This window comes from Hordeum vulgare, chromosome 4H, assembly GCF_904849725.1.
Source record: "Hordeum vulgare subsp. vulgare chromosome 4H, MorexV3_pseudomolecules_assembly, whole genome shotgun sequence".
Taxonomy (NCBI): Eukaryota; Viridiplantae; Streptophyta; class Magnoliopsida; order Poales; family Poaceae; genus Hordeum; species Hordeum vulgare.
In genome coordinates this window covers 265,819,653-265,831,836 of record NC_058521.1, presented here as the reverse complement: position 1 = coordinate 265,831,836, position 12,184 = coordinate 265,819,653, and positions in this window count along the sequence as shown.

Here is a 12,184-nt window from a genome sequence, read left to right as displayed (position 1 = left end):
GTAGTTATTGCTTGTCTTGATAATTTGTTTTCCTATAAGATGCCTATGCATATGAAGTATGTTAGACTTAGATATGTTTGTCACATGTTTCATGATGCTCTCTTCATGTCTGATTGCTATCTTCTATATGAGCATCATTGAATTATCAATGCCTAGCTAAAAGGCTTTAAAGAAAAGCGCTTGTTGGGAGGCAACCCAATGAATACATTTATTTTTGCTTTTCACTTTCTGTTTTTTTGTCCACACCATCATCATTCTGTTATGATTGTGTTTTTTGTGTTTCTTTTAGTGTTTGTGCCAAGTAGAACCTTTATGACTAGTTTTGGTGATGATTGTTTGATCATGCTGAAAAAGACAGAAACTTTGCACTCACGAAATTAGTTTTAGTTCCTATCCAGAAAGAGCTTTTGAGTTGATTCTTTTTTCTTCTGGTTGATATGCAAATTTCCCTAATTTTCATAATTTTTCAGAATTTTTGGGATACCATAAGTATACGAAGTATACAGATTGCTACAGACTGGTCTGTTTTTGACAGATTGTGATTTATTGTGTTGATTGCTTATTTTGATGAAACTATGGATAGTATCGGGGGGGGGGGGGGGGTACTAGCCATGTAAAAGTGAGAATACAGTAATCTAACATCAATCTAAATATAAATCAAGTTTACTACAATACCTAAAGAGTTGGTGGTTTGTTTTCTTATGCTAATGATATCACGAGTTTCTGTTTAAGTTTTGTGTTGTAAAGTTTTCAAGTTTTGGGTGATGTTCTCATGGACAATGGGATAAAGAGTGGAAAGATCTTAAGCTTGGGGATGCACAAGGAATCCCAAGCCAAATTCAAGTACACCAAAAATCCTAAGCTTGGGGATGCCCCGGGACGGCATCCCCTCTTTCGTCTTCAATCCATCGGTAACGTTACTTGGATTTATATTTTTATTCACCACATGATATGTGTTTTGCTAGGAGCGTCGTGTATTATAGGAGTCTTTTCTTTTTGTTTTTTCACAATCATCCTTGCTGAACACCTTTTTGATTGGGACATGCACTCATCGTGAATTTGCTAGAATACTTATTGAGCTTCACTTATATCTTTTGAGTTAGGCAATTTAGCTCGCATGTGCTTCACTTATATCTTTTGAGCTAGATAATTTTGCTCTAGTGCTTCACTTAAACCTTTGTAGAGCACGGTGGTGTCATATTTCGTAGAAATAAAAACTCTCGATCTTCACTTATATCTTTTTGAGAGTGCTCTCTCTAAGTAACTTGGTAATTGGCGTGTGCTATGAAAGTAGTCCTAAAGAGGATAGGCATCCAAAGAGGATACAATAAAAACTTCCATATTCAAGTGCATTGATTAGTAAGAGAAGTTTGATTCCTAACAAGTAAGTTTTGAGATATGGATTTGGTAATATTAGAATTATGTTAGCAGGGTGTTGTGAATCTAGAAATACTTGTGTTGAAGTTAGTGATTCCCATAGCATGCACGTATAGTGAACCGCTATGTTAGGAAGTCGGAGCATAATTGATTTATTGATTGTCATCCTTTGTGTGGCGGCCGGGATTGCTTGAGGGTTAACACCTACCAACCCTTCCCCTAGGAGTATGCATTTAACACTTTGTTTCGATTACTAATAAAGCTTTCGCAATAAGTATATGAGTTCTTCATGACTAATGTGAGTCCATGGTATAGATGCACTTTCACATTCCACCATTGCTAGCCTGTCTAGTGCCGCGCAACTTTCGCCGATGCACAAACCCACCATATACCTTCCTCAAAACAACCACCATACCTACCTATTATGCCATTTTCATAGCCATTCCGAGATATATTGCCATGCAACTCCCACCGTTCTATCTCATGACTTGTGCTGTCACTTTCATATTGCCATTGCATGATCGTAAGATAGCTAGCGAGTCATACGCTGAGCTAGATCGTTGCACATCCCAGTACATTGCCGGAGGCATTTCCTATAGAGTCATCATTGTTCTAAGTATTGAGTTGTGAGTAAATAAAAGTGTGATGATCATCATTATTAGAGCATTGTCTCATGTGAGGAAATAAAAAAAATAGGCCAAAGATGCCCACCAAAAAAAAATGAAAAGAGGCCAAAGAGCCCAAAAAGAGAGAGAGAGAGAGAGAGAGAGAGAGAGAGAGAGAGAGAGAGAAAGAGAGAAGGGACAATGCTACTATATTTTTCCACACTTGTGCTTCAAAATAGCACCATGTTCTTCATGATAGAGAGTCTCTTGTTTTGAAACTTCCATATACTAGTGGGAATTTTCATTATTTAACTTGGGTTGTATATTCTAATGATGGGCTTCCTCAAAATTGCCCTAGGTTTTCGTGAGCAAGCAAGTTGGGTGCACACCCACTAGTTCTCCTTTTGAGCTTTAACACACTTATAGCTCTAAGTGCATCCGTTGCATGGTAATCCCTACTCATTCACATTGATATCTATTGATGGGCATCTCCATAGCCAGTTGATATGCCGAGTCGATGTGACCATCTCCTCCTTTTTGCCTCACAACCTCCACCACACTCTATTCCACCTATAGTGCTATATCCATGGCTCATTCTCATATATTGTGTGAGAGTTGAAAAAGTTTGAGAAAGTAAGAGTGTGAAAATAATTACTTGGCCAATACCGGGGTTGTGCATGATTTAAATTCGTTGTTTGGGGATGATGGAGCATAGCCAGACTATATGATTTTGTAGGGATAACTTTCTTTGGCCTTGTTACTTCAAAAGTTCACGATTACTTTGCTAGTTTGCTTGAAGTATTATTGTTTTCATGTCAATAGTAAACTATTGTTTTGAATCTTACGGATCTGAACATTCATGCCACAAGAAAGAAATTACAGAGGACAAATATGTTAGGTAGCATTCCACATCAAAAATTCAGTCTTTATCACTTCCCTACTCAAGGACGGGCAGGAGTTAAGCTTGGGGATGCTTGATACGTCTCCAACGTATCTATAATTTTTGATGGTTCCATGCTATTATCTTGTCAACTTTGGATGTTTTGTATGCATGAATATGCTATTTTATATCTTTTTTGGGACTAACCTATTAACTCAGTGCCAAGTGACAGTTTCTGTTTTTTCCGTGTTTTTGACCTTTTTCAGAGGAGAATATTAAACGAGTCCAAATGGAATAAAACCTGCGGAACGATTTTTTCCATAACAGAAGATACGCAGGAGACTTGAGAACCAAGGCAGGGGACCTCAGGGGAGGTCACAAACCCCCTAGCCCCGGCCTGGGGGCCAAGCCAGGCCTAGCAGGCTTGTGGGCCCCCCGTGGCTCCTCTGCCCTACCTCTTCCGCCTATAAATTCTCTAAAAATCCAAAATAATGAGAGAGAGCCACGAAAATACTTTTCCACCGCCGCAAGCTTCTGTCTCCGCAAGATCCCATCTGGGGACCGTTCTGGTGCCCTGTCGGAGGGGGGATTCGGACAAGGAGGGCTTCTTCATCAACACCATTGCCTCTCCGATGATGCGTGAGTAGTTCACCACAGACCTTCGGGTCCACAACTAGTAGCTAGATGGCTTCTTCTCTCTCTTGGATCTTCAATACAAAGTTCTACATGATCTTCATGGAGATCTATCCGATGTAACTTTTTTTGCGGTGTGTTTGTCGAGATCCGATGAATTGTGGATTTATGATCAGATTATCTATGAATATTATTTGTGTCTCTTCTGATCTCTTATATGCATGATTTCGTATCCTTGTAATTCTCTTCGAGTTGTGGGTTACATTTGGCCAACTTGATCTATAATTCTTGCAATGGGAGAAGTGCTTGGTTTTGGGTTCATACCGTGCGGTGTCCTCACCTAGTGATAAAAGGGGTAGCGAGGCACGCATTGTGTTGTTGCCATCGAGGGTAAAAAGATGGGGTTTATATCATATTGCATGAATTTATCCCTCTACATCATGTCATCTTGCTTAAAGCGTTACTCTGTTTGTTATGAACTCAAGACACTAGATGCATGCTGGATAGCGGTCGATGTGTAGAGTAATAGTAGTAGATGCAGACAGTATCGGTCTACTTGTCTCGGATGTGATGCCCATATCTATGATCATTGCCTTAGATACCATCATGACTTAGCGCGATTCTATAAATTGCTCGATAGTAATTCGTTCACCCACCATAATACTAGCTATCATGAGAGAAGCCTCTAGTGAACACTATGGCCCCCGGGTCTACTTCACATCCTATTTTCAGATCTACACTTTTACTTTGTTCCACTTTCCACCTTCAGTTCTCACCTTGCAAATAATCGTGAAGGGATTGACAACCCCTCTACAGCGTTGGGCGCAAGTTTGTTTGTTTTTGCGCAGGTACATTGGTGCCTCATCTTGATACTCCTACTGGATCGTTACCTTGGTTCTGAAACTGAGGGAAACACTTATTGCTACTATGCTGCATCACCCTTTCCTCTTCAAGGGAAAAACCAACGCAAGCTCAAGAGGTAGCACCCTTATGTATTGTCATGGACTTGCATCGCCAGATAATTTGGCGGGCCAGCAATTGATGAGCAGGTAACTCACCCCGTGCCTAATAAGCCATGTAAGGGACCGCCCAAGCCGGAGTGGCATGAAGAGCCGCCACAAGTGAGATTCCGAGCCAGGGACCGCTATATCTTCCTCAGAGGGCAACTTCACCGATGGGTTATGCAAGATATCCAAAAATACATTGGGAGGAACCGGCTTACGCTGGGATCCGAGTCGTGAAAGAGCGTCGGCTGCCTCGTTGAGTCGGCGGTCAATGTGATGAACTTGATAGCCATGAAAGTGACCTGCCACGTGTGATACAACACACCTGTAAGCCTCCATCAACGGATCCCTGGGATCCCACGTTCCGGAAACTTGTTGCGCCATCAGATCTGAGTCGCCCATGCATCGAACCCGGCTAAGGTTCATCTCTTTGGCGATCCTAAACCCATGGAGCAAGGCCTCATATTCCGCTGCATTGTTAGTACGTGGAAACATGATAAGTAAGACGTAGCAAAATTTGTCACCCTGCGGGGAAGTTAGTACCATGCCAGCCCCCGAGCCTTGCAACTGCGTGGACCCATCAAAGTGGATGGTCCAATATGTGTGATCCGGTCAATCTTCTAGAATTTGCAACTTGGTCCAGTCATTAATGAAATCAACTAAGGCCTGAGACTTGATGGCCGTGCGGGGCATATACTTCACGTGGTGAGGACCAAGCTCAATGGACCACTTAGCGATCTGCCCGGTCGCCTCACGATTTTCTATGATATCACCAAGTGGCACAGAACTAACCATCGTGATCGGATGCTCCTGGAAGTTGTGCTTCAGTTTCCGACTCGCCATGAAGATCCTGAAAACCAACTTCTACTAGTGTGGATAATGCTGTTTGGAGAGGGTCAATACTTCGCTGACAAAGTATACATGCCTTTGGACCGGATACTCCTCTCCTTCTTCCTTGCGTTCGGCAACTACTGCCACACTTACTTCTTTAGAGTTAGCAGCGATGTATAAGAGCATAGGCTCTTTGTTGGTGGGGGCGGCTAACACGGGTGGCTCAGCCAATTACTTCTTCAGGGCTTCAAAGGCTTCGTTGGCCACGTCTGTCCACACAAAACAGTTTGTTTTCTTGTGCAGCTGATAAAGGGGGATGGCTTTCTTGCCAAGGTGGCTTATGAAGCGACTCAAAGCTGCAATACGACCCGCCATATGCTAGACCTGGTTGATATTAGCCGGATTGCCAAGTGAAGTAATCTCCTTAATCTTGTCCGGGTTGGCCTCAATACCTCACTCTGACACCAAGAAGCCCAATAACTTCCCTGCAGGGACACCGAAAACACACTTGGTCGGGTTAAGCTTCATCTGATACACACACATAGACTATCAAATGTTTCCTTGAGATCCTCCATAAGTGACTCTTTCGTTTCGGATTTCACCACTATGTCATCAACGTAGGTGTGAACGTTGCGCCCAATCTGACTGTGCGGGCAATTCTGGATATAGCGCTGATAAGTCGCCCCTGCACTTTTGAGCCCTAATGGCATGGAGACATAACAAAAGGCACCAAAAGGAGTTATGAGGGCCGTCTTCTCTTGATCCGCCAGAGCCATCTTGATCTGGTGATAACCTGAGTATGCATCCAAAAAACACAGCCACTCGCAACCCGCCGTAGAGTCAATGATTTGATCGATACGAGGTAGAGCGAAAGGGTCTTTCGGGCAGGCCTTGTTAAGGTTAGTGTAGTCAATGCACATGCGAAAGGTGCCATTTTTCCTAAGGACCAACACTCAGATGGCCAACCATTCTGGGTGAAAAACCTCCACAATGAACCCAATAGCCAAGAGCCGGGCTACCTATTCCCCGATTGCTTTACGCCTCTCCTCGTTGAAACGATGGAGGTACTGCCGAGCCGACTTCATCTTGGGAACTATATTAAGGTGGTGCTCAGCGAATTCTCTCGATACACCTGGCATGTCAGAAGGTATCCATGCAAAGATGTCCAGGTTCTCATAGATGAATTCCATGAGCGCGCTTTCCTATTTGGGATCCAGACCCGTCCCAATAGTGAATTGCTTGGAAGAGTCGCGAGGCATGAAATCAACCTGCTTGGTGTCATCTGTAGGTTTAAACTTAAGGGGCGGCTCTGAATCTATCGTGGGCTTCTTGAGCGGTGTCATGTCCGTCGGGTCAACATTGGCCTGATGAGACTTGAGTTCCTCAGCAACATAGGCGGACTTAGCATAAATAGCATCTGCTTCTTTGCACTCCTGAGCTATCTTCCGATCTCCACTTATCGTGATGGTTCCTCTAGGGCCTAGCATCTTGATCTTGAGGTAGACAGAACATGGCCGAGCCATGAAGCGGGCGTAAGCTGGCCGACCAAAAAGAGCATGATAAGGGCTCTTGATCTTGACCACCTCGAACATGAGAGACTCGCTCCTGTAGTTAGACTCGGTTCCAAAAGCCACATTGAGTTTAATCCGCACAATAGGATATGCCGACTTACCCGGACGATGCCGTGGAAGACCGTGGAGGAAGGCATCAAGTCGCCTTCAAAGAAATTCATTCTTCGGAAAGTGTCATAGTATAGGATGTTGATACTGCTGCCACCGTCCATCAGGACTTTGGAGAGAGTATAGCCCCCCACCTATGGTGCCACAACCAATGCTAAGTTGCCAGGGTTATCAACCCGGGACGGGTGGTCGTCTCTACTCCAGATAACAGGCTGCTCAGACGAGTTGAGATACCAGGGAAGCACCGGCTCAGCTATGGTGAGTGTTTTATGCTTAACCTTCTTATCCCTTTTGCAAGTATTGGTGGTAAACACGTGATCCTTCCCGCTATTCAACTGCTTGGGGTTGTTCTGGAAACCGTTGTTGTCATTGTGAAAACCGCCATGCGCATTATATTGCTGGCTATTCTGGACCGGATACTGCCTAGCGTTGGAGTGTGACTCGCCCTGAGGACCAGGGTTTGGGAAACCGCCAAACAGACGCTATGTGAGCCGCGTGATCCAAATTGGCCTGGGTGTCCACCACTACCCCTCCTTGGTTGTTCTTGACTGCCTCGGCACGAAACTCCTGCATCACATAGCAGTCTTCCCAAGAATGAGTAGTTGGACCTTCCACTATGGTATGTGGTGGGCAGGGGCCCTTGAGCATCTCGTGATAGTTGCGTGGATTTTTCCCACTAAAGCCCCTTTTCTTCTGACGCTGATTTCCGGTCCCAGTGTTAGTATTGGCGACGAAATAAGTGGCACCTTCCTGCTGCCTTTTCTTCCCTTGGCCTGCGGGGTTGAAGTTATTTCGTCCCTGGGCCTGAGATTGGCCTTTGGATGATTTTCCTCTCCTGGAATTGCTGATTTTATCATCGTCCTCCCCGGGATCTTTGGTATCGTCTGACTCGGCGTATCTGGTTAGGGTGTCCATCAACTCGCCCATATCCTGCGCCTTCTGCTTGAGTTGCCAAAGCTTCAATAGCAAGGGCTGGTAGTGACAGTTTTTATCCAAGAACAGCACGGCCTGAGCCGCCGTGATACCATCTGATGAATGGATTACCTTTGCAACCCGTCATGTCCAATGATGGGCTGACTCGTGTGCACGTTGGACACAGTGTTGTAAGTCGACAATAGTCATTGGGAGCTTGCGGGTTCCTCTGAAGTTTTTGACAAAATGCTCCTTCAACTCGGCCCAGGTGTTGATGGAGTTGGGCGACAGATTCTTCAGGCAAGTGCGTGTCGTCCCTTCAAGCATCATTGTAAAGTACTTGGCACACACCGCATCGTTAACATCGAGCATGTCCATCGCAAGCTCGTAACTCTCAACCCGAGCTCCTTGCTGAAGGTCCGGCGTGTAGTTGGGAACCTTGCACGGACCCTTAAAGTCCTTGAGCATACGCTCTTTGTAGAGGGCGGGTGATAGACAGGGTATCCCTATGTTCCCGCCTCCTGACTCACCGTGCGCGGGGGGAAGGCAGCACATAAGCCGGATAGCCTTGACCTGCCGCGGCTGCCACCTCCGTCAGACGGGCGGTTCGTGCTACATCCACGAGGTCCTGGGCACGCGTGTCTGGCAGCCCTGGTGGGTTGGTATGCGGGTGTCAACATCGTTCACTGCTGGACACTGCTGGCGGGTCATCATGGCGACTCCTCCGATGACTTGTGTGAGGCATAGAGTGCAGCCGATGACGACTATAAGAGTACTGCGCCTGTTGGACCACTGCCGTTTTCAACATCTCGATGGCTTTCGTTGCCTCCACCTCAACTAGAGAGTTTCCATGGATGGGAAGAGACTCTAGATTGCGGGTCGCAGCCAACACATTGTCAACGAGGTTAGAAAAGTGACCATACAACGTCTGGAAGCGTGGTGGCTGGGCCGACGTCGGCTGAGGCGACTGTAGCTTGGGCGGCGGCTGAGCTGGGTCACCTGATGCGTGACTCGCCATGGCTGGTTACGTTCCATCCCAGGGGTATGTGGGATGTCGAAGAGTCGGGTAGGGTTTAGATCGGGCGGTAGACGATTGTGATGCCTCCTCTGGTGGACCACGTCGGAAGTGTGTTGTTGTCGTTCAAGCCGCCATCCCTGAACTCTTAGCCGTCCTATCTCCGCGGCGATCTAGGCCTGTTGGCCCGCCATCCTGGTGGCCTCGACTTCGATCTTGTGCTGGATCTTGGCCATCTCTTCCCTCAGCTTTGCCAATTCGGTGTTGACCTCTTCCTGGTTCTCCGCGGTCACGGCAACCGCCGTGAGTTTAGACATCTCTGCCACTAAATCCGTCATGGCTTGAGCCAGAGTCTTCTCTGATCCGTTGGCTCCATTGTTGCACGCTGCGATCGGCTGAGCCGCCGCCGCTCTTGCCATGTAGATGGCGGCATGGCGATGGGGTTCTTGGAAATCCTCAGAAGTCGCTGCCTCGGGCAATCCCCCAAGCCGCCCTTCATGGAGACAGTAGATTGAATCTATGTTGCAGATGGACAACTAGTCGTTCGAGTTGACACGGGTGTTCTCCTGGATCACCAGCTCATCCGACAGGTCGATCCCCTACGTAAAACAAACAAAAGCGTGGCGTCTCCTGACCTGACGTTTGACGGGTTGGGCAAACCGGGCAGGCTCGACGATGTCGGTGAAGGTGTCAAGCTTAGGTACGGGAACCCCAAACTTGCCAATGAAGACATGGATCATGCCGAAGGGGACCCTGTACCCAGACTCGATTGAATCGGCGTCAGGCCCCCACTGAGAGTTTTCAATGTAGTACTTCCCGTGATGACTCTTAGTCATGCGGCCGACCGCTTAGTTCCCAAACCCTGGAAGGGCTCCCTTTGAGAACTCAACCCCACCGTGCGCTAGCCCCACGGTGGGCGCCAACTGTCATGGTTTTGTCACGGTAGATGTCCTTGTGAAAGGACTTAGAGATAGAGCCATCACACCTTGGTGGCGACTCGAAGGGGTTAAGCGGAAGCGAGACTCGAGTTTACCCAGATTCGGCCCCTCCTATGGAGGTAAAAGCCTACGTCATGCTTTGTGTGTATTGATGGTGGAATCGATTACAAGGGTGCGTAACTCGCCTGACCTAGCTTTGGATGGATTGTAACTTAATCTTTCTACCCTAGAGACTCGCCTTTATATACAGGTCGAGGCCCTAGGTTAACAATAGTCCAGGTCACGTCATAAACCGTGACCTGACATATCTCCAAACCGCCATGTCTCCCAAGAAAGGAAACCACGTGGCGAGTCTTCCTCTTCTTGGACCTTTAGTCGACATCAGGGCTCTTGGGCTAGGCCGGCTCTCTGATGGATTTCACCTCACGCCTTCTATGTTCTGAGTGTAAGCCCATCTTGAATTACGAGCGTTGAGTCGCCATGAACCTGACCCGGCCCAATAGGGCGGGTGATACAGCGGGTAATATCCCCAACAATTTCCTTTCATAACAGAAGCTTTTGCACGAGTATGAACAGAATTTTGACCATATGACGAATTTGATCCTCGTGAAGACTTTGGTCCAATTGAGGAATTTGATCTGGGGTTCGTGTTCTTCACGGGTGGTGTCATGAGGATATTCACGTGAAGATCTTCCAAGCTCCTTTTGGGAACCCAGATTTTCCCCATGGGTGGACCATTCCTGCAATTAGTTCGAACATATCTAGCAAATACTTCACCATTCTGGTCTTTGAACAGATTATAGTTGGAGTCAAGTGACTCATGAGAGGAATATGAAGTTTCACATGCAAAGCCTCATAATTTAGATGGATCTACACAAGGTCCTTTTGCAACAACCCATGAGGTTTTGGGATACCGCTCAGGTTTCCTGTATGATCCATCAACATTCAATTTCCTCTCAAATGCAATACCCTCTTTCCTAGGTTCCTATTTAGAATCTTATTTTGAGCATGTCGCAAAGGGTTTGATGCCTTTTGAGGCTTTTGTATTTGCCTTTCACATACAATTCCTTCAACCCTGCATTTTCGTCAATGGCATTTGTGACCACAGATACAATTGAAGAATTTTTAGCAATAGAAGTACTTGAACTTTCACGTGAAGAATTAGCAGATTAATGTTCGAATTTCATACATGGTGGAACGAATTCTTCTTGAGAGGTATTGATCTGTTAACCAAGAAAGAATCATTTTCACTTTGAAGATCATCATCACACGCCTTTAGTTTCTCAAGATCTTGCTTTCTTTGAATAAATTCAGAAGAAAGCTTCTCATGATCAGCCAAGAGATTTTCATGACGTTCTTGAAGACTATCAAACTTAGACTGAAGACTTTGAACATCAGCAGTCAGGGTTTGAGTCCGATCTGTTTCTTCGTTCAACAGGTCATCGCTTTTTTCTAGCAGTTTTCGAAGCTTTTCAAGAACATTTTGTTGCGTAGTGGAAATATTAGCAAGCTTGAAGTATCTGGGTTTCTGATAATCATCAGGTTCACAGTCACTTGAGTAAGAAGAGGAAGTGTGTTTGGATACCTTTGTACCTTTGCGAGGAAGCAATAGGTAGGAGCAAAGTGGTCGTAGCAGTCGTTAGTGTTGTTGACATTGTCATTTTCTTCGAGGCCGAAGATGGACTTGTTGATGAATGTGGTCGCAAGGGCTAGGCTTGACACACTACACTCTGACTCCTCCTCAGGTCCTTCATCTTCATAACATTCCTCAGATTCTTCCTCGGAATCCATTTCCTCGCCAATGAGAGCCCAAGCCTTCCTGCAACTGTTCTTCTTGTGTGATGAGGACTTTGATGATGAGGATTTTGAAGATTTCTTCTTTTTCTTCAAGTCATCAGAATTTTCATCCTTGTACTTCTTCTTCTTTGATTCTTTCACCCAACAATAACAATCAACAATGTAGTGACCAGAATTCTTGCATTTATGGCACGTTATTTTCTTGTAGTCCTCAGATGAAGATTTTGATTTCCTCACATATCTTCTTGAGGATTTTCTGAACTAACCTTGTCTGGAGAACTTCTAGAATTTTCTCACAAGCATAGCAAGTTCCTGACCAAGTTCTTCAGGATCACCAAGACTGCAATGAGATTCTATTTCTTCAGATGAGGAAATAGACGTTGCCTTCAACGTACGGGATCTTCCATAGCTTGGTACATATATATCTTTCTTCCTTGCTTGTTGGAATTCATGAGTATCAAGTCTCTCAAGAATATCAGCAGGATCTACTAACTTGTATCGAGTGAAGAATCA